The sequence below is a fragment of the Taurulus bubalis genome (assembly GCF_910589615.1).
Source record: "Taurulus bubalis genome assembly, chromosome: 2".
Taxonomy (NCBI): domain Eukaryota; kingdom Metazoa; phylum Chordata; class Actinopteri; order Perciformes; family Cottidae; genus Taurulus; species Taurulus bubalis.
Window position 1 is genome coordinate 13,035,847 of NC_136590.1, and position 27,025 is coordinate 13,062,871.

At 43.2% G+C, this 27,025-nt stretch overlaps 1 long non-coding RNA gene and 1 pseudogene across 2 annotated transcripts; both read right to left on the minus strand.

Annotated features, from left to right (window-relative positions):
* Positions 1-1,073: 1,073 nt before the first annotated feature.
* Positions 1,074-19,293, minus strand: LOC306753801 (annotated as a pseudogene). The gene is made up of 14 exons (XR_013771260.1): positions 19,239-19,293; positions 17,322-17,354; positions 17,057-17,230; positions 16,782-16,933; positions 16,590-16,679; positions 16,277-16,349; positions 14,363-14,520; positions 12,323-12,428; positions 11,946-12,122; positions 11,363-11,511; positions 11,170-11,259; positions 9,364-9,433; positions 9,123-9,286; positions 1,074-2,264 (listed from the first exon to the last, which is right to left on the minus strand). The product of XR_013771260.1 is annotated as an uncharacterized misc_RNA (transcript).
* Positions 19,294-23,500: 4,207 nt separating this feature from the next.
* LOC306733269 lies at positions 23,501-25,129 on the minus strand. The gene is made up of 4 exons (XR_013770942.1): positions 24,975-25,129; positions 23,847-23,956; positions 23,654-23,725; positions 23,501-23,557 (listed from the first exon to the last, which is right to left on the minus strand). It is a non-coding gene; the product is annotated as an uncharacterized lncRNA (long non-coding RNA).
* Positions 25,130-27,025: the final 1,896 nt, after the last annotated feature.

Here is a 27,025-nt window from a genome sequence, read left to right on the forward strand (position 1 = left end):
CAATCTGTTGGTGTTTCTAACCTAATAAAGATTGCTACCTGTCTATGTTAATAGAATTTGTTGTGTTCAATGTGCTAGCTCCATTTAAAGCACTTTTTTCCCCCTCCATTTAATACATATTTCTCTCTTTCTTCTTTTTAAAAGCTCTTTTATTATATTAGCTTGTTCCAGGGGAGCAACACATTTCACAGTGACAGATAATTGCAGGGTATTGTATGGAATGTGGATTAAACAACTTCCTTGACAAGCACAAACAATGCTGCCAACAGCGTTGTCAGTCATAAACATGAAGTATTGTTGAAGTATTGCACCACGCCGCAAACAGCTGGCGAAAGTAGAAAAGCTATGGCCCGCCACTGGTCTAACTCCCTTCACCTGTTCACTCGCCTGCCTCTGGTCATTAATCAAGCCCCTATAGACTCCTGCCTCCCGGACACACCAGCTGCGGTCGAATAGTCAAATAATTACCTCCTAACGTCTAACCCTATGCACTTTTCCTTAACCTCTGTGGAAAACGTCACGGGGTTAAGGAAAGATGGGAAGGAGAATTCATGAGGAGATAGGAGAAGACAACCGCGGTGTTTGGCAAATCCGACTCCACTTTCCCTAAGCTACGTAGATATGACGCGACGGCAGGCGCATGTTAGTGACGTCAGTCTGCAGCCAGCGGTAAAACTACAATGTTCTGAAGATGGACTACAAAAAGCGCAGTTTAGATACTTCGTCCGTCTTCTTACAGTGTTGTGTCATACCGACATAAAAAACCTGGTTCATGGTTTTACTTTATTAACGAGGTTGGAATAGAAATGAACGAAGGAATATGAAAGTGAGAGAGCACAAAGCTACTAAACTGTCTCTTTACTCAGTTTCAAACATGCTGAATTAAATACGTTATCCCACAAACAATGTGTGTCATATATGTGCGTCTCATATGCCTTTTTGTTGTTATGGTTTATTTACATGCAGATTATAATCTGATCATAAAAATATGCAGACAACAGTTTATGAAACACCACACAACTCGTGTTCACTTGAAATGTTTTATTGTAATGTGACAAAACAGTTGATTAAAAAGATGATAATCAGAAACATGACTCAGACTGAAGAGCTCGTCCAGTTTAACTCTTTCATTAAAGCTTCTGTAACTGAAGTCAAATAAAATAAAAGGAGGACTGAAGCTGCAGTTCAACACCAGAGAGAATATCAAATATGTCAGTTTCATCACTTTTCAGCAACGTTACATTTGTAGTTTGCCAGTCGGTTTAACAGATTATTGAAAGTATTTCCAAGTTATAGCAACGGTTATTTACATCATCTGCGTGTCTCGGTCATGATCGTCTGTTCTCGTGAACGGCCGAATGATACGTCACTTTAAATGTTGCCGCCGCAAGGAATTGTGGGTCGGCATTATCTCCTTTCCTTTCGTAAAGGAAGGTCCAGATGTTCCTATGCTAAAGGAGCTAAGTTAGGAAGCATTAAAGCTCCTTTCCTTTGTGTTTGGACAATTCGACCGGCACTTATCATGGTGGCCACTTAGGTACTTCCGGGTCATTTCACTCAGTTAGAAATAAAAGGTCAAAGATCCCTGGAAGCATTTGGGTCACATCCAAATTAGAGTCACATCCTGCTGCGTATGAAGAGAAATAATTTGAGGAAACATTTCACACTCAAAGGGTATCAATTATTTATTTACCCACTCATAAAAGCATAAGAACACAGTATTTGTTTTCTTCATTTTGCATCGGCTGTGCAGTGGTCAACAACTGTAATTATTGGTTTAGTATAATAGACAATAGTCTTGATTTACCATGATATATTTGAAGGTTTAAATGATCCTGCCTGTTATGATGGAGCAAAGCCAATCAGGATACAATTGTATCAAGTATTCCTACCTCACTTTAAAACAAATCTAGAGATGTGATCTTGATTATGTGATTATATAATTGCAAAATAAAATTGTATGTCAAATGTACATCACGAATGAAACATCACTTTCCAAGTAATTTTCTCACAAATATTGGGACGATAATAAACAGTGCAAGACCGATAATTAGTACAATGCACTTCTTCACAGCAATTCCAGTTAGCTAATCATCTCTCAAGTGCAAGTTGTGTGAAAAGGAGCAGAGACATGCCAGCAGTAGCAGCAGTATAATGGGAACAGGGGCTCTGGATGCTGATGTGGTGTAGATTTTCCTGTTATGAAGTGATTGTGTCGGCCGATACACGTTGTGATATCCTGCATGAGTCGGGAACATCCTTATCTGGTGGAAAACAAAATAAAAAGTTATAGTCTCATTTGGGACCGAGTATACTTTTGACTTCATGTAAAAGGCCACTCTTTCATTGAAAATAACATGCCTGCACTATTCCAGCAGTATAACCTGTAATGATGGGAAAAGCAGTCATGCAGCATACAATGCATCTTGACAGGACGGACAGAAGATAAAACACCCATCACAGTGATGACTTTAGAATGTTGATTTGACCTTCGGGTGCTGACAAAAGCATCGATCCTTTGATTATGTGCGTATATATTTTGTAGTTTGTCATTCATTGGGAACCTCTGCAAAATATTTTTGTCTAAAGTCAAAAGTCAATTGCCACACATATTTGGAAATGTCTTTACATTTCTTTGTGCCATTGTGTATATTATTTAAATTGTGTTATCATCTTTTTTTTAAAACGTCTTGTTGCAAAGTAGCAAAGTAGGTCAACGGCAGCAGGTTCAAAGTCATCAAGAGAGTAACGCCAGTGAATTAAATTTTAGTTTGTGAGAAATGTTCAAAAAGAGGGTGTGGTAATTACTGTTGTGTAGTGATTAGTGCATATCTTTACAGTCTGAGAATGACTCAAATGTACTGTGGAGCCAGAGGTTTGACACAAGTTCCAATTTCTAATTATAAGATCACCTAATCCTGAAGTGTTTCTGTTGAACTGCATTGTTTAACCCTCACCCTACCAACTGGGGTTTGTCATAGATTATATTTATTCTATCATTAAAATGTTCCATGACTTTGTCAATCAATGTATTCATAATGACGTTATATCATTGTTTTCTGTTTTACTTAGTGACTTCTCCATTTTAAATACCAATGTATTGGGATCCTGGGGGGACCTTAATCAAAAGCACTTAAATGTGATGATTAAATATTTGTCATTTTTAAGGAGACAGACACAGATGTCCTCATTTAGTCTTTTTTAGTTTTACACAATTTGCAATTAAACTCTCTCTTTCCATAAAATAATAATCTGTTTTCAAAAGTTAACATTATGCTATGATCACTGTTTCTTTACTTTATTCAACAATATGTTTGAGATTTTCCTTTTTTTTCACAACAAGAGATTTAACAGTCAATACAAACAATGCCTTTTGCCTCCGTGGTCAAAGTCTGATGGAGCTCTAAACACATCAATTGTTGGATTCCCTGTCTGCTCGTAAGTCCCCACCCCCGGTTTCCGCCCACTGCCACGCCCCTCTCCTTCATCCCAGCTGTTGTGCATTGCCTTGATCACCGGCAGGTGATTTAGGGACCACTGCATACCTGGCTCATTTGTCGGGTTGTTCCAGTTCCAGTCTGGTTTGCTGCTTCAAGAGCATTGACTACAGGAGCGGTTGAGTTGCCCTCCCGACTCTGGAGCGGTATCCGGCCGGCGTGCTTCAGGAACATTGTTCACAAGAGCGGTAGAGTTGCCCTCCCGACTCTGGAGCAGGGGAGGTGGATCCCCTTTTGTTCGCTGCACATTACCGGTGGTATTTGTTTGTGTCTATTCGTTGTGTTTTGTTTTTGTCGCAATAAAGTCCGCCCTAGGAACTTGAACTGCTGCGTCTGTGCATTTGGGTCCTCAACACCACACACCGCTTAACAGAAGAACCCGACCAATGATGACGGACCCAGCCGCCGCAGCAGCATCGCTTTCTGCAGATCAGCTACAGGGAGCGGTTGCCTCGCAGGGCGCTCTCCTCGGCCAACACCAGCAGGTGTTGCAGGACTTACTGAACTCCCAGAGTACCATCGGATCCCAGATGGAGGAGATCGAAGGCATGTTGCACAACCTCTCGTTGCGCCGCCCCGCCGCCACGGAGCCGGTCCCGGAGGACGAGGATTCTGCCTGCACCCGTGAGTCCTTTGTTCCCTCTCCTGTGCCTTATGGTGGAGCGTCTGGGGAGTACCAAGGGTTCATGCTCCAGTGTCGGTTTGTTTTCACCCAGCAGCCCCGCACATACGCCTCGGACAATGCGAAGGTGGCATATACGGTGGGTTTGTTACGTGGTAAGGCGCTGGTCTGGGCTGAGGCATGGCTCCACAGACGCCCTGCTCGGGTCTCCTACGAGCGCTGAAGGAGGCTTTCGAGAGCGTATTCGACCACCCGGTGTACACCCGGGACGTTGTACAGCGCCTGCTCGGTCTCCGCCAGGGGTCCACCAACGCAGCAGAATACTCCGTGGATTTCCAGATTCTGGCGGCGGAGTCGGGTTGGGGGAATGAGGCGCTGAAGGGGATATACCGCTGCAGTCTGTCGGAGCTTCTGAGAGATGAACTGGACGTCTGGGACGAACCGGATTCCTTAGAGGAGCTCATCGCTCTCACAGTCAGGATGGACAGCCGTATTCGGGAACGCCGTCGAGAGAGGAACTACCGGTCTTCCAATCCGGTGCGCCAGTTTTCTTCCGCTCCCGGCTCTTAGCCTCCGAGCCCGGTCGGACGGTACGGCCAGGAGCGCGCCCGCTCTCCTTCCTCGGTCCCTCCCCCGTTGGAACCGGAGCCGATGCAGCTGGGGCGGATTCACCTCTCTCCGCAGGAGAGAGAGAGACGCCTCCGCACAGGAAGCTGTCTGTACTGCGGGGAGTCGGGACACCGCAGGGCCGTGTGCTCCGCTCGGCCAAAAGAGAGAGCTCGTCAGTAGGAGTGGGGGTGCTGGCGAGTGGGTCAAGGAGAATCCCCCATTCTGAGTCTCGGTCATTATTTCCTGCCACCCTGAGGCTGTCATCGGGCCCTGTGCACCTGTCAGCCCTCATTGATTCCGGGGCTGAACAGAACTTTTTGGACACTGACTTTATTAGGAGCCAAGGGATTCCTGTGGAGGCGCTAGAGCGCACTCTGCTGGTAAGCGCTGGATGGTAGTTCACTGGCGGAGATAACACACTGGACTCAGCCAATTTCCCTGCACGTGTCTGGCAATCACAGCCAGAGTACCCGGTTCTATGCGTTTCCGTCCCCCCAGACACCCTTGGTTCTGGGACTTCCCTGGCTCAGGGAGCATAATCCTCAGATTGATTGGGCTGGAGGTAGGATCACCGGTTGGAGTTCTGCCTGTCATTCTCGCTGCCTCAGGTCTGCGCTGCCCCGTCAGGTTATTCCTCCCAGCAGGCCTGACACCGGTCCTGGCCTCGTCGCAGTGTCTCAGGAGTATGTGGATTTGGGAGAGGCGTTCAGCAAGGAGCGGGCTCTTTCACTTCCCCCTCATCGTCCATACGATTGTGCCATTGACCTGCTCCCGGGCGCTCCACTTCCCTCGAGCCGGTTATATAATCTCTCCCGGCCAGAACGTGAGTCTATGGAGAGGTACATCACGGACTCGGTCGCCGCTGGAATCATACGCCCCTCTTCATCACCTGTGGGAGCGGGTTTCTTCTTCGTCTCGAAGAAGGACAAGAGCCTCCGTCCCTGCATCGACTACAGAGGTTTGAATCAAATCACTATTAAGAATAAGTATCCGTTGCCGTTGATGTCCTCTGTTTTCGAATCCCTAGCGGGAGCCAAGATATTCACCAAGCTGGATCTCCGCAACGCTTACCACCTGGTCCGAATTCGCGAGGGGGACGAATGGAAGACGGCCATTAACACACCCCTGGGACACTTTGAATATTTGGTGATGCCGTTTGGACTAACTAATGCCCCTGCCGTCTTTCAGGCCCTGGTGAACGATGTCCTCCGCAACTTCTTGAACCGCTTTGTGTTTGTGTATATTGACGATATTCTCATCTTCTCCCCGAATCCCCAGGAGCACACCAACCAAGTTCGCCTGGTTTTGCAACGGCTGTTGGAGAATCAGCTCTTCGTGAAGGCTGAGAAGTGTGAGTTTCACGTTACATCTGTACAGTTTCTGGGGGTCTTTATCGAGGAGGGTCAGGGGAGAAAGGACCCCGAGAAGGTTAAGGCAGTAACGGAGTGGCCGGTGCCCACTTCAAGAAAGAAGCTTCAGCAGTTTCTGGGGTTCGCCAATTTCTATCGTCGGTTCATCCGGAACTACAGCCGAACGGCAGAACCACTGACACGACTCACCTCTTCCAAGGTCCGTTTTTCATGGACCCCAGAGGCCGACGGGGCCTTTCGTGCCCTCAAGGATCGGTTCGTCTCGTTCGTCCCCGATTCTGGTCCACCCAGACGAGACCCGCCAGTTTGTCGTCGAGGTGGACGCCTCGGACACCGGAGTCGGAGCGGTACTTTCCCAGCGGTCCGCTTCCGACTCCAAGCTCCATCCTTGTGCCTTCTTCTCCCGCAGATTGTTCCCGGCGGAGAGGAATTATGACGTTGGCAACCGCGAACTGTTGGCGGTCAAGTTAGCCTTGGAGGAGTGGAGGCACTGGCTGGAGGGATCGGTGCTTCCCTTCATTGTATGGACCGACCACCACAATTTGGAATATATCCATTCGGCGAGACGCCTCAATTCCCGCCAGGCCCGCTGGGCTTTGTTCTTCACACGCTTCAACTTCACCATCACCTTCCGGCCAGGGCACAAGAACACCAAGCCGGACGCACTCTCCCGTCAGTTTGCTCCGGAGGAGGGAGGTTCTACTCTCGACACCATCCTGCCCGCCTCGTGCGTGCTGGGTGCAGTCACCTGGGAGATTGAGAGGGTGGTACGTGAGGCCCAGCACACCCAGCCTGACCCCGGAGGAGGTCCCCCGAACCGCCTGTTTGTTCCTGAGGCCGCCCGTTCCCAAGTCCTGCGGTGGGCCCACGAGTCCCGTCTCTCGGGCCACCTGGGCATCCGCCGAACCATAAACTAGCTCCGCCGCATCTTTTGGTGGCTGTCTCTCGAGGAGGATACGCGTGCATACGTGCTGGCCTGCACTACGTGCGCCCGCAACAAGGCTTCGCATCGACCTTCCGTGGGGTTACTCAGACCACTTCCTGTGCCCCAACGCCCGTGGTCCCATATCGGGGTGGATTTCGTTACTGGTTTCCCTCCATCTGACACCAACACCGTCATTCTGACGGTTGTGGACCGGTTTTCAAAGGCTGCTCACTTAATTCCCCTGCCCAAGCTTCCATCGGCCCGCGCAACCGCCGATCTGCTAATCCTACATGTGGTGAGGCTTCATGGCATCCCGGCGGACATAGTTTCGGACCGCGGTCCTCAGTTTTCGTCCCAGTTGTGGAAGGCCTTCTGTCACACCCTCGGCGCCACGGCCAGCCTCTCCTCAGGATTCCACCCACAGACTAATGGCCAGACTGAGAGGATGAACCAGGAGCTCAAGGCCATCCTCAGGTGTGTGACCGTCACCAATCCCTCGTCATGGAGCCGTCACCTCCCGTGGATCGAGTATGCCCACAATTCCCACACATCTACTGCCACCGGGCTTGTCCCCATTTGAGGCCTCTTTGGGTTTTCAGCCTCCCCTGTTCCCCAGCCAGGAGGTTGAGGTTGCCGTACCTTCGGTCCAAAGCAATGCCCATCGTTGTAGGCGCGTGTGGAGAGAGACTCGGGCCGCTCTACTTCGCACAGCAGAGCAGAACAGGAGATCGGCGAATCGACGGCGTGTTCCAGCCCCGGACTACCGTGTTGGTCAATTGGTGTGGCTTTCGGCCAAGGACATCCCCCTCCGCACCGAGTGTAGGAAGCTCTCCCCCAGATATGTCGGTCCTCATCCCATCATCTCCATCGTCAACCCGGTGTCGGTAAAACTTCAGCTGCCTCGTTCCATGAGAATTCACCCAGTATTTCATGTCTCTCTCCTCAAACCCGTTGTCTCCAGTCCCTTAAATCCTCCGCCTGTACCCCCTCCACCCCCCCGTCTCATTGAGGGGGGCCCCGTCGACATCCAGGAGGGCCCCCGCCTCCTGGATGTCCGCCGGCGGGGTAGGGGATATCAGTACCTGGTAGACTGGGAGGGGTATGGCCCAGAGGAACGGTGCTGGGTGCCCCGTTCTCGGATTCTTGATCCGGGGCTCATTAGAGACTACCATCGACAGAACCCTGGTAGATCCGGTGGTTCGCCAAGAGGCTCCCGTTAAGGGGGGGGTACTGTTGGATTCCCTGTCTGCTCGTAAGTCCCCACCCCCGGTTTCCGCCCACTGCCACGCCCCTCTCCTTCATCCCAGCTGTTGTGCATTGCCTTGATCACCGGCAGGTGATTTAGGGACCACTGCATACCTGGCTCATTTGTCGGGTTGTTCCAGTTCCAGTCTGGTTTGCTGCTTCAAGAGCATTGACTACAGGAGCGGTTGAGTTGCCCTCCCGACTCTGGAGCGGTATCCGGCCGGCGTGCTTCAGGAACATTGTTCACAAGAGCGGTAGAGTTGCCCTCCCGACTCTGGAGCAGGGGAGGTGGATCCCCTTTTGTTCGCTGGACATTACCGGTGGTATTTGTTTGTCTATTCATTGTGTTTTGTTTTTGTCGCAATAAAGTCCGCCCTAGGAACTTGAACTGCTGCGTCTGTGCATTTGGGTCCTCAACACCACACACCGCTTAACATCAATAAACCAGTGTTGCACTGGGTGACATGTTTCTTCATTAAAGATGTACATGGGAACTGTAGTTTATTTTGAATCAATCCCACATACAACTAACCTGACCTGTCGGATGGTTTGTTCCACAGAACCATCTGAGAAGCTGTCGTTTAAAAAAAAAAAGTGCTTTTAAAAAAAAAAAAAGAAGCTCATCTACTGCGAAGCTCATTGTGGACGTTTTCAATTGTCCTGTGATACCGTGGAACAAAGCGTTGTCTTGTATCATCCCAGCAGGTTAATATGCTAACTATTTTGCCAATGACTAATGGTATTCATTACATACCCTGTTTGTATATACATAAAAACACTGCATCTATACATCTTATTGTGGCACACCACATACAGTATAAATCGTCAGCATCGAGATGTTGAGAAGGACGTACCAGGTTTTGGTCCACCTTGACAGACTCTTTAAAGACTGTCCATACCACCGCTTCATTGCATGAAGGGGTGGTTAAGGAGCCATTGTAGCGGTAGTATTCAGCTCGGTTAACGTCGCCAAGCAAGTCATCAATGGAGATCTCATCTGTGACGTTAACTTCTGAGCCTGCATGGAAGCCAAAATACACAAGATGTAGTGGCACATTTTTGAAAAGTATGCAAACAAAATGAGTATTTACTCACTGATGTTGTGAATAGCTGAAAGATAGCTGGTCAGTTTTTTCCAGGCCTCCATATCAGATGTGGGATTTGTCTACAAAGAGAAACCCGGTAAATGATGAGGAACATTTTGATTACAGGAGTAACACAATCTGCTGTTTTAAGAAATCGCCTCATGATGTTCTGAACTGCGGCTGTAGGTAGGTAGGGGGGGGGGGGGGGGGGGGAATGAGTGGTCGTCCTGCGACCACAAGGTAGCCGGTTCGATCCCCAGTCCCCCCATAGTTCACATGTTGAACTGTCCTTGAGCAAGACACCCAACCCCCAGCTGCTCCCTGGGCACTCCCCAGGGCAGCCCACCGCCCCCTAACCAAGAATGGGTCAAATGCAGAGAAGAATTTCCCCAAGGGGATTAATAAAGGATCATTTCTCTTCTATGTTCTCATTCTAAACAGGACAAAGAAGTGAGTCTGTTGTGTAAACAGCTTTGCTTAATGTCAAATTTAGACTGGAGAGAAAAGAAAGGATGATTTCCGACTCTAATGTGCACTGTGAAAACTCTCCATTGGACTATTCAGAAGATTTGCATTGGCATAGCAGCCCTTTTAATATGTTTCAAATATGATAGGTTTGTATCTGACATGTATGACAAATCATTTCACACATTTTTTTAATTACTTTTTGTAGATACACACCTGTGCAGGTATACTTATAAAATGCTTAGAAATGACTGAGAGTAAGTTACAACATTCTTGTCTCAGTAAATGGTTTCACCTGTTGGATGAAAGATATGTTGAAAAAAATTTCAACAGACAGATAGACATATAAGCAAAGTACTCATAAAAAATGATGCCATTAACACAATGTTATAAAGAATGAGCATTAAACATAATCAGGAGTACGATCAAATCTACCTTTTACCTCAACTTCCCTACAGCTTCCTCAACGACCTAACAAAAATAATCACACTTCACAATACAAGCACACAAAATGTAAGTGCAACACCAGGAGCCTGATTTCCCATAAGAAAGCCTGTGTCCTCAAAGATACCCAAGCACAGGAGCGACATACAATACAAATAAAAGGTGTTCCTTTAAGCGCTGGGTTCAGGCCATGATCGGCACATGTTCAATCAATTAGATTGACTACCACAGAATGCCAACACTTGCGTCATCTTATATCTGAGAACATATTTCAAGCATTGGGTGTGATCCATGTGCGTGTGTTGTTGAGAGCAGAGCGCCAAACTGTATGTCACACTTTTAATTCTGAGGAATGTGCTCACCTCCCAGCTCCACCTTCTCTACCTCTTGTTCTCTGTCCAATTTTTCTGCGCACTGCTCATGCAGAGTGTATAATTATGTATTCGGAGAAAAGAGACATACTTTCCTCTAAACCAGGGGTTGGCAACCTGCGGCTCTTTAGCCCGTCTGTTGCGGCTCCCTGAGGCTTTGACAAAAAAAACATGAAAGCCATGTTCAGCCCTTCTCTTGCTGTATAACTGCATTACAGAATGGATTTTGCTTTAGCTCATGTTTGCCAAATGTCGAATGTCATGTTGTGTTGATGGCAGATGAAAAAACATTTCAACAGACGGATAGACATATAAACAAAGTACTCATAAACTCTTTGTATGAGTACTTTGGCGTCTCTGAGCCCATACTTTGCTGTCAATGCTCATAAAAAGAAATACAAATGTTTGGGTATGAATAGCATTTTTCCGAGAATACTTAATTTAGTATAGCGTGCTCATACTGGAAAAGTAACAAATTACAAACAAGTGTTATTTTATTTATTATTATTTAACTTCTCAAATGCACTAAATGTTACCTCAATAAGGAATCCCAGCACAGCCAGACCATTAGGAGTCTCTATTGCCTTTGCCAGAGTTAAGTCCTTCCTCTTGGTCACTATGTGCATCTGGACACAATAATGACATGTAGTATTGCACTGGCCAAAACTAAATGTATTAGAAAACAATGCATTCACTGTAACAACACAGTAGTTCAACGATTGTAATTACCTCCATTGGGTATCTCTTTGAATCAACATTGTGCTCTGAGCCATCAGACTTATCTGAGCCCCAATGGAAGTGGAACTGAAGGGCGGAGTACACATATCCCAAACCTCCCCCTGAGACCTCCACCATGTCCTTATTCAGCACACACTTTACTGAGAATTGAGTGAGAACACAGGGGAAAATGTAACCTAGAATTATCTTCATTATTGATTTTCCCCAAATTGCTTGTTTGAACCAACCAAGTCTAAAACCCAAAAGGTATTCAGTTTACAATGAAATGCATAAGAAAAGCAGCACATCTTGTGCTTTGAGATGCTGAAACCATTGCCAAATAGTTGGCCTTTTACATGGAAAAAAGATTTACTGATTTCATTATTAAACGGTTATTGAAATAGTTGCTGTTTAATTATTTTGTGTTTGACTAATAGATTAATAATTGCAGCTCTAATCCCAACCCTCAAAACCTACAGTTAAGCATTAGTTTTGGGGTTCTTATGAATATTATGAATACGCTGATGATTATGAATAAACACATTTAGAGGGATATCTTTGAGTCAGAAACAGCCCATAATATGAAAGAACAAACCTGAGTGGCCTGTGTTAGTGATGTGCTTGATGGCATGTTTGTCGTAAAACTTCGTAAAAATGAAGGCACCAAGATGCTTGTCGGTCACAGTGTCGCGCGTCTCTATGTTGATGGGTGACTGCCGCTTGCCGTCACAGTTCGAGTGAGGAAGAATGTGCCAATAAGACGGCTTGTACTCTGATGGTAGAGAGGGAAAGAATGTTGAGAACCAAACCCTGTAACAGCATTATCACTTTGAAACTGTTATCAGATTTGTACATACCACAGGGTTCGTCCTCATAGCACCATGAATGACCTGAAGAATGGAAGTTACAGTTGATATGTCAACTCAGTCATAAACACTACTGGTCACATATGAGTGTAATTTTACAACTCACTGGATGGCAAAGAAGTTGCAGGGGACGCAAACACATCACGACCATTAAGAGGTTGTGTAGGTCGATAAACATTGATGAATCCCGTCTCCATGGGAAACTGCTGAACCTATGAACAAAACAAAAGACACGTTTTTTCCACAACATTTTATTGGCAAAAATAGACCGTCGGTCAGAATGAGTAAGGACAAACAGGGAGTCGATAGGCGCTTCGATGTGGATGACCCCATTGATGTGACAACAGTTATTCTCTTCCCTTTTGCAGAGTCAAAGGACATATTTTGGTGTCAGCATAGAGCGCCAACTGAGGAAACAAACACCTCCTTTGAATATGTCATGAATTGTTTTGGCCAACTGCTAATGTCGTCTCGAACTGCTAGGATCAAGCAGAGAGGAGAAGTGAGCTACAGAGGTCTGGAAAGATCACTTTTTATCTAACTCCACCTCCGCATTTTTTTTTAACTTGTTTCTGAAATGGCAACTCAGTGACATCACCTGAGACAATTTATCAGGAGGTACTTTCAAAATTTTCCCCGTAGGAGAAACATGTGAAACTTATACGGTTGATTGACTTAGACGCGACATTTCTTAGTGAAATTTCCGTCATTGAAGATTATTAAGTTACACTGCAGAAATCCATGTGTCCGTGTACTTAAAAACAATTATCTTGGCTCACTGTCAACCGGTTGCAAGTCTTTTACAGACCGATATGCTTTGACCGAGGCACGCACCTGCTGAGCCACCTGACGCATACGCAGAGACATGTGCACCGGTCTATCTTCCCAGGGCTATCGGCTGTCAGGTAGATAAGATGAAGAGATGATTTGTACCTCTGCAATATGCAGCATATGACTCAACTATCTCTACTATTTCCTAACATTATCATCAAAAGAGCACACCAGCATGTACCAGTGTACGTCCCGCCACCATGTTTCCTGGGGACATAGGCCAGATGCCGATCAGTGGTGAGGTATTCAGCTGTACAGCATGATCTAGCAATGAACCAATTGTTCTTGACAGATTAGAATACAGAAAAACAAGACTGCCAGGAACAGCTGACATCTTCCACACCCACTTTTAAAAGATCACTCAATCCAATTACTTTGGTTGACTGCTCATTTATAGTGCTGCTTAGGTTCACTGGTCAAAGAGCTCCAACTTCATGGATTATTTTATATTATATTTATTTTCAAAGAGTAAAAAACATAAATAACTTCTTCCAGGGCACAATGCATGTATTGCCCTTTGCACTACCTTCCCATCTTCTGCCTTAAGTCTGGGGGGTCGCCACTGATGTGCACTACTAATTGTATGTGTATTCACTAAATACGTATTCCAGTCAAATCTGCACTTATGTTGGGATGGTCAACTTGGTAGCCAACAGTTGCCTATTTACACATCCAGGAGATAAAGAGCAACCCTTATAAATGTGGAGCTATGTGTCTGGCCACCTGGAATATCTCTCCCTCTCTTGAGCTGCTAAATGCTCCTCAGCTAGTTGGTGTTGTTTGTCTGTCTGGTTTGGTTCTGAGCAGGTAGTGTGCAGTGGCTTTTGGGGCTTTTTCACTGGAAACAGCTGCTTGCTGCGACCGCTGCTATCAGTAACAGTGAACCAAAACAGTGTTGTAACAGGCAGACAGCTAGACAATAGTTGCAGATTCTGATCATATTCTGTCGGGTTCACACGGTCATCTGGTTATGAAATGGGGGGCAGCAGAAGCTCTATCCGGAGGGACTAGGCTTGGGAACCAGAGGGTGGCGGTTTGAGTCCAGCACAGACCTCATTATAGAGTGTGGACTGAAGAACCAGTTCACCTCTTGGGCACTGTCAAGGTGCCCTTGAGCAAGCCACTGAACACCTAACTGCTTGAAACACCTGACTATGTGGTAGCCCCAACATTCTGGCATCTCTCCACAACTAATGTGCATCTGTGCATTGTAATAAGCCCTGTTGTTACTCAAACAATAGATTATATCTATAAAAGGCCCATCCATTCATCTCCGTGCCGAGGTGTATTGGGAGACAAAACATGGTTAACTTACCAGCTTTTTGTTAACGTTTATTGGCTGTTGAAAGACAGTCCACACGACGGCTTCATTGCAGTCAGGGGTGGTCAGGGAGCCCATGTAGCGAAAGAACTTTGTGAGGTCTACATTTCCAATCAGGTCATTGATAGAAATGGTTTTGTTCATATCAACCTCTGTGTTTGTGAAAAGATGTAAGACACACAAAAAAATGCTGTCATTAAAATGATGCCATTAACACAATGTTATAAAGAATGAGCATTAAACATAATCAGGAGTACGATCAAATCTACCTTTTACCTCAACTTCCCTACAGCTTCCTCAACGACCTAACAAAAATAATCACACTTCACAATACAAGCACACAAAATGTAAGTGCAACACCAGGAGCCTGATTTCCCATGAGAAAGCCTGTGTCGTCAAAGATACCCAAGCACAGGAGCGACATACAATACAAATAAAAGGTGTTCCTTTAAATGCTGGCTTCAGGCCATGATCGGCACATGTTCAATCAATTAGATTGACTACCACAGAATGCCAACACTTGCGTGATCTTATATCTGAGAACATATTTCAAGCATTGGGTGTGATCCATGTGCATGTGTTGTTGAGAGCAGAGCGCCAAACTGCATGTCCCTGAGGCTTTGACAAAAAAACAGCAACAGACAACTTTTTTTTTGCCCAGTGGAAAAACTTTTAAAGGGAAGTCCTCTTATCTTGGAGTTTTAGGTGATATTGTGTCACTGAAAATAAAAATAAATGTTTAAATATTATGAGGACGCTCAGTGTAAACGTAGCAAAAAATATGTGTTTAAAATGTAAAACTCACTGGAGAGGACAGGTATCAAACCTGCTACCTTGCAGTTACAGGGCAAACACTCTACCACATGAGCCACGAATATAGATAGTACTGAAGGTCTGTATAGTTGTTTTTTTAATTAACCTTAATGTAGCCGACCCATGACTATTTTTTGTTTGATAGTTATAAACAGGTAAAATAGCAATACAATGTAAAAAAAATGTCTTTATTCTTATTCTATAATTTCATAAATACAACAAACTATAGTTTTTTGTATATATAATATGACTATATATAAAACTTCAGAAGCTGTGATATCAAATTTTTTTGCGGCTCCAGACAAATTCTTTTGGGTGGAAAAAGGTCAAAATGGCTCTTTGGATACGAAAGGTTGCTGACCCCTGCTCTAAACAGTCACGTGAAGCAACACCTGTTTGCTGACGGAGCTTGTGTCTGAACACATGATCACTGCACTGCAACTAATAGTCGTCATCACTGCCAGAGGAGAGATGCTATCTCTCTGGAGCATGTTACCTGTTTAACAAACTGCTGGTCTGTGTCCTGCTTATAAGCTATAACTTGAAGGGCATCACAATTACTAAAAGGCATCTTGAGGAGCTAAGTTACCGCCACATTCCTTAATCACATTCCTTAATCACATTCCACCTTTAAATTATATATGTTGTATTGTTTGTACACCACATTTAATTAAACTGTTATAAGTGTGACGTGCAACTGTCTCAAATTATATGAATAACATTATCTTGCCTTCTGCCCTAATTTGCTTTTTTTCTTGTCATATAAACAGGTGTGTTTGTGTGTGAATAGATATCACAAAATTATTTGTGTAGTACTTTTCATACAAATATGTGTTGTGCCTCACACAATACAATACATATAAGCCTATAACATATAAGTGTGTGTAATAAAAATGCATGACATCCACTCATTCTTGTCACATTATGCCTCATTGTGAATTGAATTAAAAGTAGATATACAAGATCAATAAATCCAGCGATACAACACTGTTCATGACAACTGTGGAGGCGAGGAAAGGAATCGAGGAGGTAGAAACGTAGATCCCTATCAGACCAATCACTAGCATCTGCTGCAATAACATTGGAGAGACAAACACATACCTGTGAGGTTTGTCAGGTATGATGTGAGCTCGCTCCATGGTCCTGACATATCTCCATCGTCGGTTGCCTTTAGGGAGAGGACATGAATTATACTTGTAACAATGTGCAAATTAACTCTTTCATCATGCATGCATTTGAGTTGGTTGTTCGTGTTCAGATGCAGCCATCAGAGAAATTCATCAAATTTCATAAATGCAACCTTGAAAAAATTGTAATATTTGAATGCCGTTTTCAGGGCCCTATTTTTATTAAATGGTTAGCAGTCAACAATTTTCTTTGGAATGATGATTTTAAATATTGTACATACATTTATGAAAAAGCCAAGAGCAGCAATTCCCTCTGAATCCTGCATGGCGTTCTGCACGGAGAGGCCTTTCTTCAGACTGACGATGTGCATCTACGGAAGATTACATGGAGTGATAAGACAAAGGCAAAGCAATGTGGTTTGTAAAGAGGTGAGGCATGTTGTCTATAGTGAACAACCCAACCCATACTGTACCTCCATGGGATATCTGTGACCATCAATCTTGTGCTCTGCACCTGGATGATATTCAGAACTGCCCCAGTGAAAGTGGAACTGAATTGTAGAATATGATCCATTAAGTCCACCTCCACTCACTTCAACTTCATTGTCCTCCAGTATGCATTTCACTAGAGATGGAGAAGAGTGTTTATGTATGCATAAACAGAAGTTAAACACATTTTATGTGAGTGGCTTTGTGTCCTTCTATAAAAAAAAAAGGCATGTTGTGTACTCAGTCTCAGTTTGTGTACCTGTATGACCGTTGTTTTTGATGGATTTGATGGCGTGTTGAGAGGAGAAGTTGACAAAGGTAAAGTTAAGCAGGTGAGGGTCAACTTGAACATTGCCAGTGACTATATCAATTGGAGACTGCCTTTTCTCTCCACAGGAAACTGAGATGTCTGCCCAATGGTTCGGGGTGTGCGCTGTGAAAGTTAGAGGTGGTTAATACCATAAGCTATTGCAGACTGATGGTGGTTTAATCCACATTGTTCAGTCACATCTGTCTGTACTTACCGCAGCCATGATAGCACCAGTCACTTCCAGCAGCTGAAACAAAAATATAGACCATGTACTGTGAACACTGCAGGAGCCAGCCGATACAAAAGCATCAAAAGGTGGCTTTCTCAGCATTATGTAATGAAATATTTCCCTGCCTGAGAAGTATTGTACCTGGGACCTAATAACAGTGACGGTTACTCATGTAAAATTGATAAACGATAGCCTACTTGTACCCATCTTTTATGGTACTTAATGCTTCCACTCCACAACGTTTCAAATAGAAATGTAGTTTTGACAACTTTCTACATTATGATTTTGCATAAACAAGGGCTAATTACACGTATGCACATGCATCCTCAGGTGCACGCATTCTCCCACAACCTCAAACACTCGCCCTCCATGCTTTAATGATACCTTTCTGCTGATGCTAATGGCGGCTCCCACCAGTGTCTACTACAAACAGTTCAAGAGTTTGGCCATGGTATGTGAATTTGTTTAGAAGTTATGCACCTGCAAGAACACAAACACATACCTTCACATGACACTCTTGACCTCCATGACAAATTCTTTAGTCCTAAGGGCGAATACTGGGTTGACAAAGGGTGGGGAATATTTGTCGATATAGGTAAAAGTATCCAATATTTCACAAAAAAACAATTAGTCCAAATCCAAGGAGAATTTATTTTCTATGGCTTACAAGATGACAAATGAGAAAAAAAAAATTACACCCCTGCCTCACCCGCAGACCGCTCGGGGATGTGGAGATATGTTATAACTCCTGTAGAAATATGTTAAGATTGATAACATTGTATGTAATATTATAGCAGTTTATGAGAGGTCTCACCACAATAATGTATTAGTATATATTTCCAGCTTTGCTGTAGAATTACACACACTGATATTCACAAATGAACTCTGTGTGACTGTATACACTGGTTGAACAGGTGTATCTTATCTATATAGAGATCTCTTGCCTGCTTATGTTCATATATGGATTTATGTTCTGCATGCCAATCTAAATGTGTGTGTGTGTGTGTGTGTGTGTGTGTGTGTGTGTGTGTGTGTGTGTGTGTGTGTGTGTGTGTGTGTGTGTGTGTGTTGTAATCGTAATCCTGGCTTCTCTTTGTTTCCTTAGCTGGGCTCGCCGGGTGTGCGCCTGGCCAGCCCATGAAAGCTCCTCTGCACTGCCTTCATACGGCGGTTACAGGTCGAGGATGTGTCACAGATACACACTATTTGTTATCTGTTTCTATTATTACTGTTAGCACCGTTGACTGCAAGCGAACTGGCTCATCTGTCACCCTGTAGAGAGCCGAGTGGAGGTAATAGATAGGACTTGCACATGATTTACCTGCAATAGAGGCGGCAGTTACAGGACCACATTTTTAAGACTTTTTTTGTAAACTAGCAGTGAGCAGTGTTTTTATTAAGATAATTTTACTTGATTAAAGTGGTAAAATAATAAGTATTAACAAGAATTTATACTTCAGGCTGTGCAAAAAAAATTTGTCGGAAACATGCTACCCTAGGACTTTGGTCCAGAAACTGCAGTGTCCTTTATTGCAGGAGTATGAGACTTAAAATATCCTACTTAAAAATCCTTTAAGTATCCTTTAAGCTTTCGTGGAGCATTTCAACATGTGTACTTTTCCTAAGTAAAGTATCGGAGTACTTTTTCCACCACTGCAAGGTACCAAGGTCAAGGGACCCGTCTTGGATCATGCGGTGTGGTGGACAACTTTATTAATTTGCAGTTTTTCAAACAAAAAAAAGATTTAATATACTGATGCAGTTTAGGTTGCTGAACAGATCCCTCATAAATTGCTCCTAGCCCTATAATCCTCACAAAAATGAGAGATGATATACGGAAAATGATACATTTCACCAATTACAAATGTTTCTATTATTTGGAAATTGCTGCTTTTTACTCACCACAATTTACCAATGCCCCCAAACTCAGAAACAGCAGAAGGGAGGAATGATACATCTTAAGAAGGAAAAGGAAATCGGTTGTCAAGCATAGATCTTGCATTGATCTTATAACCATGTCATGATGTATATTCCTCAATGGATGAAGTAACCTTGTTATGAGACAAAGGAAACATCTCTATAGCCTATGTGATGGTTAAGCAAGCACCACTGTATGCTACCTTGTTTAAGTCAAGGAACAGTGGGAATACAGTTTCAGCTTTCACCTATATTTAATAAAAGCTGTGTTACAGAGTCAATCACTGACCTGAAAATCCCATCTAAATGCACAATATTGAAGAATAAAATCTTTGTGGAGCAAGGAATGCCATTTGACAAATCATGTGTTAAAAGTCTGACAAACATCCTACCTTACTGGAGTCCCTACAAAAAAAAGTTAGAATCAAGTGTCACATTTAAAATATGTGTCCATTTCCAAACAAGTTCATCAGTGAGAAGAAGGTGGAAAAGTTTCCCAATATCTATCAAGTCAGTCCTAAGGAGTAGGAGGGACACACAATGGGAGGGGGGCCCACTGCATATACAACACAAAACCAGTATGGGGGAGACACGCAACATGACTACCGGTCACTTTTACAGACATTGCAATCAAAATACAAATGTTTAGACATCAATGATGACATGAGGGTTTACTCAGCAAGTTGGCTACGTGAACCGTGCTCCATGACACAGCACACAGGTGGGGTTTTTTTTACATCAATTTGAACCCTGTGAAAGGTGGTATTTGACACCTCTGTGGTCGTCAAAAACAATGGAACACAAACGAATAAAAGCACAATTGAGATGAAAGGATATACTGCAATTTGTACTCCATCCCTTTTTAAACATAGGACACCGCTAGACTAAGCTTTGAATTCACAGGTGACCCTGGAAACTGATACCTTAAAAGCTAAATAAGACTCGTTACACAATGGATTATGTCAGGCGTCAAGCCTATACAAGCCATTGTAGGAATGTTAACTATAAACTGCAGTAATGGGAGATGTTATACAGTTTGCTGGGTCAGTGCCATTTGTATCATGACACATATGATTACATTTCAACTGCTTTCAACTGCTTTCAACTTGTGAAAAGTCCAGGGTGAAACATTAAACATGAAACAGATAAACTGTCTGGGAAAGTGTTACATCCACATACCTACCTACCTACACACACACACACACACACACACACAAACACACACACACACACACACACACGTTGATTTATTTTTTTGTGGTTTGATTAACTGCAGCTTTTTTTTTTTAAACAGTTAAGATGAATCTTGCAGTTTAGACTGACATTTTATGAAACTCCTATTACAGTTAAATAAGAAGATTGATGCAAATCAACCCTTAGAACAAAGAATCAATCTTTCTTCCTGAAAGTTAACATTTGTGTTTCCCAAAATGTCGTAACAGTTCATTGAAATTGATAATGACTATTTGTTTCATGACAGGATCTGGTTAACATGAAAACACTGACACTTCAACATCACTTCTTCTTGAGAAGGAGGAAACTGTCTTTATCCAGGTCAGTGTTTATTGTAAGTGCTCCTGTGTTTACACACGCACACACACACACACACACACACACACACACACAGAACAGGTTTCCTGCCCTTCACAACATACCTCATTTACCTGAGCCAGATATGTTTGGAAACTTACCACACACAGGGAGGGAGGGAGGGAGCTGTTAGGCAGGTTTGTGTTAATGATAATTACCCAATGGAATGACAGTGTGGTTGAAGAAGAATCTAGGTTTTTTTTAATTAATTCATTCATTTGTAGACTTAAGACATGTATATGAGGCCTTATGGATGCCTTCAAGTTAAAAAGGGGGGAGCATCAAAGCCTCATTGTTTTTGCCAAGGCACAGACAATTAAATAAGAACCTTGTTTTTCCTTGACACAATACGGAAGCTGAGGATTAAACTTCCCAGCAAGAAACTTTGCACCCATGAGCTGAAGATTTCAGAAAGTTTACTCTACTGTAGAGAAAAACTTTGCTTCATCTGAGCAGCAGCTGCAGCTCGTTAACTAATCATCTTGTGATTGGCTGGACATTTGACTTCAGGACTTTCCATCAGTTGTGGCAGTCACAAATCATTTAAGGTGCATTTCAGAAATGTGTCAGTTTAATTTGTGTGTGTATATTTCTTGTGAAAATTCATTGGGGCCAACAAATATAAGATTAGTGCGACCAGGAGGAAAAAAGGTAAGATTATAACTAAATAAAAAGAAAATGAAAAGAGAAGGGTGAACAGAAATGATTTATTTAAGAAACAGTGATACATTATAGCTTACTTCTGTAAACTATTCGAAAATGTATTCATACTCAGGACTAAAAGTTTAAACACTATTTATCTAATAAGAATATTATTATGAATCATTTCAAATTTACAACATGTATATCCCATAAGGTAAAACTTTTGTGATCTCAAACTGTTGTATTTTAAGGGCATATTTACTAGTGATGTGTCCTTTCGTGTCGAGGCTTCGATGCGCGTGTCGAGTAATCCAGATAGATTTTGGTGAAGCGCGTATCGAGGCTTGTGTCGATGACGTATGCGGTGACGTTCGAAGCCTCGCGAGCCGGCCGTACCACGTGACTGATTCAGAAAATAGTTTGTGGGTTTGCCGTGCGATTTGAAATATAAGAGGCAGAGAAACTCAATGGATTTCCCCCCTTCCTCTCTGTACCCAGCTTCATGTGTGCCTGTGAAAGGGTATTTTATAAAGCAGGCGAAATAGTCTCAAAAAGCCCAGCACAGTGGAAAAGTTCTTATTTTTAATTTAAAAAAATTGGACACATCAACAAGTGGAGCTGAGGCTTGAAACACCGATCCTCTGACTGAAAGTCAGATATTCTAACCACTTACCCACAGTCACATCACAACCCTCTCCCAATTTGTTTCGAGTTTTGATTTTGACCCCGCCAATATATCATAAAGATAGATACAATATTAATAAGTTAATAATTGATGTATTGGCGTCACAAACATAATTTATTCCATTTAAAGCTTCACACACCAAAGCCATGGTGTCGTTATGATCACTCTGCCTGTTTTACATCTATTGTCCACTTGGTGGCGCAGTAGAGCAAATGAAGTTCAATGAAGCTCCGGTACATGAGCGAACCAACTGGATGGAAAGCTTCAATGCTTCAGGAAGCTTCATCTCGCCATCACTAATATTTACCCAAGTTATTGACGTTTTTTCAACTGCTGTTTAAATTAGCCCGTCATGAGTATATGCACACAATATATCTAGTAGCTAATACTTTCGAAGTCATTACACAATGTGAAATAGAAAACTAAAAGTAAACCTAGCAAAAGCAGCTAGTTGGAAGCAAATTAATGACTGATAACCTATGCTTGTGAAGTACATGTTGACTACATTAAACCAAGTTTTACAGATGTATTATCAGAGTTGGTAGCATTTTATAAGTTGTTTATGTGTAAAAATCAGTGGGCTTATCCAAATTTTGCAAGTTGCCAGAGTGGCAGCAGACTTCATTTTCATTTCTCTAGTACCATTCATACAGATTACTGCCATTGAGATAGACTAATTAACATTTTGGGTAAACTAAACTGTTTTATAAAAATGCTCTTACAAAAAAAAAGAATCTTAACTAATTATATAGTCGCCTTAGCCAGTTATTATCACCCTTTTTTACATCGAAAATGTACAGTATGCAGATCATTAAATAAAGGAAAAGAAAAATAGACTTGTCAGCTCTTATTTCAAGGCACGTTAAAAATCTAAACATGAGTTAATAAAACTTAAATGTGTTTTTTGTATTTCTGTCAGCTGTCCGATCATGGAGAGCTCTTGTGGGAGTCCATATGTTGCTAGAGAGGTATGAACAGCTGGACAGCGGCAATCCCAGCTGCAGCGCCTCCTGCAGGTTGCTCAGAGTAGAGAGGCAACAGCCCTGCAAAACAAAGACCATGGGGACACTCAACACTGAACTAGCATTTCATTTCAAAATAATGTATGTTCCTTGCTGCTGTTGTATCAGTAGATACTTATGCAGTAGAAACATTTAATTAAATATGAATCGTCGTGAGAAGTCTTACTGAAAGAGGGTCCCAGTTAGCTCATCAACAAGGCCACCTGGGGAAAAAAGCAATATATACACTATTATAAAAAGGCCAAAGTTGACTGAATATGTAAATAAATAAGGTACATGCAGAGTATGAGAAATGACGATCAGTATTTACCTGGTGTGCAAATTGTGTCACACAGTATTGGGCAAATATAGCAGGATGAGCATTCCTGGAAGACAAAAGGGTTAAAATGATGAGGGTCTTGTCCCACTGAACCATTGCCTTTAATGTGTATTATATAGACAATGTTCATGCAGATGCTTACTTGGCAGTGCTCACAGTGGTCGGACTCCTCTCCCTCTTCACAAGGGCATTCATCACAGTTATTAGAGCAGTGCTAAAAAAGACAGAGGGAGAGACATTATGTACAGTTATTTTCAAATAAACTGGAGGAATGTATTTGAAATAAGCTCAGACTATTAATTACACCTTTACATTATTGTACTCATAACATTTACCTTACAGATGGAACAAACACTACACAAAGAGCCAGAACGAAATTGCAGCACGTCAGTCGCGGGCTCCTTTTCACTTGTGTCATTTGCTGCGTCATCATCTTCCGGCTCATCTAAAGGCAACAGAGTCAATGACAAATTAGGCCCCCACAGCGACAGCGATAATTCAGCTATTGACTTTAGTAACCGCTCTTCCTCAAGCGTCGATGAGCCTGACGTTTGTGATTCAGAGAGAAATATCTTGACAAGTTCTGGCTGGATAGTTTGCTGTTAAATGTAGTACAGACATCCATGATCCCCCAGAGAATGAATTGTACTAACTTTGACCTCCTGACCTACAATAACGCCATTACCAGGTCAAGATTTCAGTTTGTCCAACACTTTGTTTCACCACCAAATACCAGCAAAATTAGTCACATTCCTATCAGCCACAGCTGTACCGTGTATGTAGAGCTAATTAGCCAATGTTAGCATGTTAATACACAATACAATGCAAACATTATACCTGCGAAACATCAGCATGCTAGTATTGTCTCTGTACGCATGTTATCATCACAGAGCCACTATGGCTGTAGACTCTCTTGTTACATTGCAAGTGCAACACGTTCTGCTTGGTGTGTATCTCCGGCACAATGCTTTAAATAGCAAATCAAAGGGATCCATATCAAGAAAAAATGTTGGTTGCTATATTGTTAAAGCCTCTACTATAAGAGAACCTTCTTTTTTCCAGAGATCATATTATTAGTGTCAGGTTATTACACTAAATGCTAATATGCTTACACAACAATATGTATTTCATTTGCTTGTAAAGGTTTCAGAGCAGTTTTAAGCTCTTCTTCTGAATATTGCTTCTCTCTGAATGTTTTTACACTCTTTGTCAGTGCCTGTTTTGAGGTCTCAAAATGGCCACATTGGTTGAACAAAAGGCATGAATGGTTTAGATGCTGCTTGGTGCCGGCTACCTCCCAGATAATCCGGTCTATTTTAGGATTGATATGCGTGACAGTGTTCCTTCGACGACTACAGCTCGCCTCACTGTGGCAGAAGATAGGAAACAGGAAATAAAACCATGTGGTTCACTTTTATACTGAGTATGTTGATAAACCCAATATATTAAATATGTAGATATACCGTCATCGTCCTCTGCTTCAGTTGCTTCTTCTTCCTCATCATTTTCTTCATCATCATCATCATCATCATCATCTTCTTCTTGCTCAGCTAACTCAACTCCTTCAGTTGCGTCATCATCGTCTTCAGAAGCTTCCTCTTCCTCCTCTGCTGCTGCCTCATCGGCCTCCTCTTCTTCAGCCTCCACTTCCTCAATTGCAGCCTCCTCCCCCTGTTCATCGCCTTCCTCTTCTTCAGCATCATCCTCCTCTTCCTCATCTGCAGCCTTCTCCCCCTCTTCATCTTCTTCAGCATCATCCTCCTCTTCCTCATTTGCAGCCTCCTCTTCCTCTTCTTCAGCATAGTCCTCCTCTGCATCGTCCTCTTCCTCGTCTTCTTCTTCAGCTTCTACCTCCTCTTCCTCATCATTAGCCTCTTCTACCTCCTCCTCATTGTCAGCCTCTTCTTCATCCTCCTCGTCAGCCTTTTCTTCATCCTCCTCTTCAACAGCATCTTCCTCATCTTCCCCCTCGGCAGCCTCTTCCTCCTCGCCTTCCTCTGCAGCCTCCTCTTCCTCCTCCTCCTCCTCCTCCTCCTCTTGATCATCGTCGTCATCTTCTTCTTCCTCCTCCTCCTCTTGATCATCGTCGTCATCTTCTTCTTCCTCCTCTTCATCAGTTTCGGCCTCATCATCTGACTCTTCATCATCATCTTCATCGTCCTCTGCTATCTGTTCATCTTCCTCACCTGCATCATCATCACCCTCAATGGTTTCGCCAACTTCAGCCACAACCTCTGCAACATTTCTGGCGTGGAGGCCTTTGTCTGCTTCAGCCACGTCTTGAGCACTCGCTGCTCCAGAGAGCGGGCCCTGCGATGGGCACAGGAGGACCAGCAGGAGCGCCACTACCCAGCCTTTTAAAGGTGCCATTTTGGAAGACACAGTTGAGGACGTCTTCTGAACTATAAATCCACTCTGGGGGATTATTTCCACCTTGTTTCTTCCACCAAAACCAAAAACAATCAATGGGTTTTTAACACGTAAAAACAATTAAATCCGCAGAAAGTGTAACAGAGCTGCAAGTGATTCAGGGATATGGTTCAGTTCTTTGGTCCGAGCTGCAGAGAGACAGGGTGAGGAAGGCCGTGTTCACAAGACTAACCGAGCAGAGTGCCAGCCTTGTGCTGGGAACGCAGAGGACACAGTGCAAACACAACTGGGTGTGTGGTGTAGTTGTGTGTGCGTGAGTGACAGGGACACATGTCCGGGAAGAATGCTCCTGATGCCCTTAACCCAGTGTATTAGAGAGGTGGGTGTGTGCTTATGGACGGCAGGAGGGGGAGGGTAAAGGAGAGGTCAAAGAACATATGGAAATGAGAAGGAGGGAGCAGTTCAATTACCGACATCATATAATTCCTATTAAAGTTGATGAAGTTTTAATTTGACAAGCTTTGTTGTAAAACTGCTAAACTGATTCAGGAGCGTACGTACATGAGAAGTTATCTCCTAAAATAAACCCGTTCTGTAAAATCCATAAGGGAAACCTTCCATGTTCACACTTGTCTGTTATTAATTACTTTATTATATATTCATGTATTTTTCTCATGGTAATGTAATTTCAGCACACATCTCTAAGATCTACATAACAAAAAACAAGCCAATAAAGAAATATAATAAAAAAAGACTTCTACAGTTCTTTCTAAATGTGAAAAAGAAACAGATGGTATTCACTCAACAACTTTGACTTATTTTTAATCTCAGCCCAATCAAGTTGTGGAAGATGTAATCATGTGCACCAGTATGCTCTTTGATTTAATCTAATTTTAAATGTGGCTGAAGTTAAAGACTGCATGCACGCACACCCCATTGTACATTGGAAAGCGGATCCATTTTAATAAAGGCCTCTCTGGAGGGAAATCCAAAAAAGATTATTACAAACATCAAGATTAGTAGTAATACACCCTTAAATGCTTGCATATTAATTTACCACAGGGTTAAACCAACACCTCTCAGACACGGTCTCAACAGTGAAGGTGATATTTGCGTGACAGTCGCAAAGCAGAAGAGAACATGT